The 3,668-nt window shown below is 38.5% G+C and overlaps 1 pseudogene; it reads left to right on the top strand.

Moving 5' to 3' along the window:
- Positions 1-1,248: 1,248 nt before the first annotated feature.
- On the top strand, positions 1,249-3,315 carry LOC120137886 (annotated as a pseudogene).
- Positions 3,316-3,668: the final 353 nt, after the last annotated feature.

The following is a 3,668-nucleotide window of genomic DNA, read 5'->3' as shown; positions in this document are numbered from 1 at the left end:
ATACCGCATATCGACCAGCGATGTTAATCCTCATCCGTACATCTTTTGCTGTGACACTCGATAATTTTGTCTCAGTTATTTTATGGCGCCATATAAAATATTTAAAAATTAAAAACTAGAGTAAAATATTAATTAAGTTCATCAAATTTAAAATATAATATTAGAAATTTACTTTTTGGCAAGAGAAAACTCGAGGGGACTGTTGTAATCGGCATCAAAAACGAAAACCGATACCATACCCGGGACTATAGTCGTATCAGACAACCTGTTACGTCGACTTTTCGACCATGCTCGACAATAAATGCCTTACAAAGGTCCCGATATAGAAATGCTAAAATCGTCTAGCCCCAACTAGTTTTGCGACACTTGCCAAAGTCATATAATATTTGTAAATATTGTGTGTGCGCCAAATTATTGGATTTATCCAGTAATAATATCCCTCCGATAGGTTGGAGAAGATATGTCCGAGATACAAAAATAACCTCATTCTCGGTAGAGTCCCTCGCTACTTCAAGTTCAGACTCTAACCACATCATTCTTACCCGATATGACATTTGATGGCAACCACTTTCCCAAAACTTGATACACCAATGCCGAGGGGTCGTACATGTTCTGCTTAACCACCGGTCTCCATTGATAGGAACACCGAGTTGGTAAGCGACGTCTTTTAAGGTAATCGTCGCTTTATCACTCGGGAAATGGAAAGTGTGAGTCTCAGACCGACAATGTTCGATTAAAGCCTCGATCAACGCTGGGTACACCGAAATATGACTGGATAAAGACTAGATTGTTGAAGATATATCAACATCCGTTTATGCGGATCTTTCGAAGTTATCCCACGCTGAAAAATATCCCCTTCTCTTTCTAGTGGTACTTCGATCGACGAAACATGGACGTTATCGAGGCACAACATCTCTACTCAAGAAGCTATTTTTTGAGATTTTGCATAGAAAGTCGATTTTTCCTCAATTGTTTTTGGATTTAGTGTTTGATGAGAAATCAAAACCTCAAACCCCTATTTATACCCAAATTCCAATGGCTAGAATTTTTTTAGTCAGTAGAACTTGTCACCTCGAGTGAGGAGTTCCATATGACTGTTAAATTTGACTGTTGACAAACGACTAGAAACAACCATTTTTTTTAATTCAAACTTTTTTAATTTTTTAAATTAATTTTTAAAAAAATATTTTTTTAATGGACTCGTCATGTAGGTAACTTGTCCCAATAAAACCAATAATTTAACCAATAAAACCTTTGAATGGCTTGCCTGATTTCTTTGATTCTCTTAAGTTTGAGCTGTTTCAAATTGACATGCTTAGCTTATTGAAAGCTATAGACCATTCAGGGGTCTGGGAAACAGCTCTCGTGTTGTTTCAATGGCTAGTTTCGGACATAGGCTTCGATAATGTTAAACTAGGCAATCAGGTTGTTGAACTAATGGTCAGAATTCTTGGGAGAGAGTCACAGTATTGCAATCGCTCTGAAACTGTTTGATTTAATTCGCATAGAGGAATATCCGCTTGATGTTCGTGCTTATACTATTATTCTTCATGCATATTCGCGGTCAGGTAAATACAAAAGGGCAATATCCATGTTTGACAAAATGAAGGAGATGAGCCTTTCTCCTACTTTAGTCACCTATAATGTCATGCTTGATGTTTATGGTAGGATGGGTCGGTCTTGTAACAAGATTTTAGGACTTTTGGATGAAATGAGAAGCAAAGGACTTAAGTTTGATGAGTTAACTTGCAGTACTGTGATATCAGCTTGTGGGAGAAAAGGATTGTTGAATGAAGCAAAAGAGTCCTTTTATGGATCGAAGTCGCAGGACTATGTACCTGGGACGGTCACCTACAATGCTTTATTACAGGTGTTTGGAAAGGCCGGGATCTACTCCGAGGCCTTGAACATTTTGAAAGAAATGGAGGAGAACAATTACTCGGCTGACTCTATGAAATATAATGAACTTGTAGCTGCATATGCGAGGGCGGGGTTTTATGATGAAGGGGCTGCAGTTATTGAAACAATGACAAAAGAAGGTGTAGGGCCCAATGCTATTACATACACAATTGTCATCAATGCCTACGGCAAAGATGGAAAGGAAGAAAATGCTTTGAGATTGTTCAGTAGGATGAAAGAGTCAGGTTGTGTCCCTAATGTTTTTACTTATAACGTAGTGCTTGGGATGTTAGGGAAGAAGTCATGATCTGAGGAGATGATAACGATACTCTGCGACATGAAAGAAAGTGGTTGTTCCCCTAACCGTATCACATGGAATACGATGCTTGCCATGTGTGGTAATAAGGGCATGCACAAGTATGTCAACCGAGTCTTTCGGGAAATGAGGAACTGTGGTTTTGAGCCTGATAGAGACACATTCAACACTTTGATTAGTGCCTACGGCCTGTGTGGGGCAAATATCGACGCTACAAAAATGTACAAGGAGATGATTAGAGTAGGGTTCTCACCATGTGTTACGACTTACAATGCTCTTCTCAATACATGAAGAGTAAGGGTTTCAGGCCTAGTGAAACCTCGTACTCATTGATGCTTTAATGTTATGCCAAGGGAGGGAATGTGAAAGGGATAGAGAAGATTGAGAAAGAAATAGTGGTGGTCATATCTATCCTAGCCGGATGCTGTTAAGAACGCTTGTTCTGGCAAACTTCAGATGTAGAGCAGTAGAGGGTATGGAGAGAGCGTTTCATGAATTAAAGAACGGATATAAACTTGATTTGGTTTTATTCAATTCAATGCTCTCTATTTTTTTCAAAAAACAACATGTATGAAAGGGCCCATGAGATGCTACACTTGATTTGCGAAAGTGGGTTGACACCTGATCTTGTGACCTACAACAACTTGATGGACATGTATGCCAGAGCGGGACAGTGTTGGAAAGCTGAAGAAATCCTCAAAGGATTACACAAGTCCTGTGGAAAACCAGACATCGTGTCGTACAACACTGTGATCAAAGGGTTTTGCAGGAAAGGGCTAATGCAGGAGGCCATAAGAATTTTCTTTGAAATGACAGCTAAAGGGATTCGGCCTTGAATTTTTACTTACAACACGTTTGTTTCACGTTATGTTGCACAGGGAATGTCTGCTGAAATGGATGATGTTATTGACCATATGATTCAGCACAACTGCAGACCCAATGAACTCACCTACAAAATTGTGGTGGATGGTTACTGTAAAAGAAGAAGATACAAAGAAGCCATGGACTTTGTGTCTAAAATTAAGGAGATGGATAATACTTTTGTTGACCAGTCTATAGAGCAATTAGAGAAAGCCTGGATTCATAAGTTCACAGAGTAGGCACTTTATATCTTAGTTTTTATTTTTATTTTTCTTCGTTGAGGATCTCGTTGGGAATTGAGTTTGACACAGTAAGAAACTAGCTCACCGGCTTGTTTATAAGTTCTCCTCGGTCTCAGCTGCCTGATAAAAGTTTAAGTACTCTGATATATATATGCATTACAAGAGTTGTTTGCTGTCTGAACTTGGAATTTTATCATCCTGCATGTAAATAGTGAAGGCTCTTTCCCTAGAAGGCATCTTTTGTATTTATATTATAATTCTTGTCACTTTCTAATGATATCAGTGAACAAAATTCCATATGAAATTTACTAAAGATAGAGACTTTTCTTTATTTGACAGGGCTTCTTTGC

The sequence above is a fragment of the Hibiscus syriacus genome, unplaced genomic scaffold (assembly GCF_006381635.1).
Source record: "Hibiscus syriacus cultivar Baekdansim isolate YM2019G1 unplaced genomic scaffold, ASM638163v2 tig00002193_pilon, whole genome shotgun sequence".
NCBI lineage: Eukaryota > Viridiplantae > Streptophyta > Magnoliopsida > Malvales > Malvaceae > Hibiscus > Hibiscus syriacus.
Note: the sequence above shows the minus strand (reverse complement) of the source record. Positions and strands in the feature narration are given on the sequence as shown.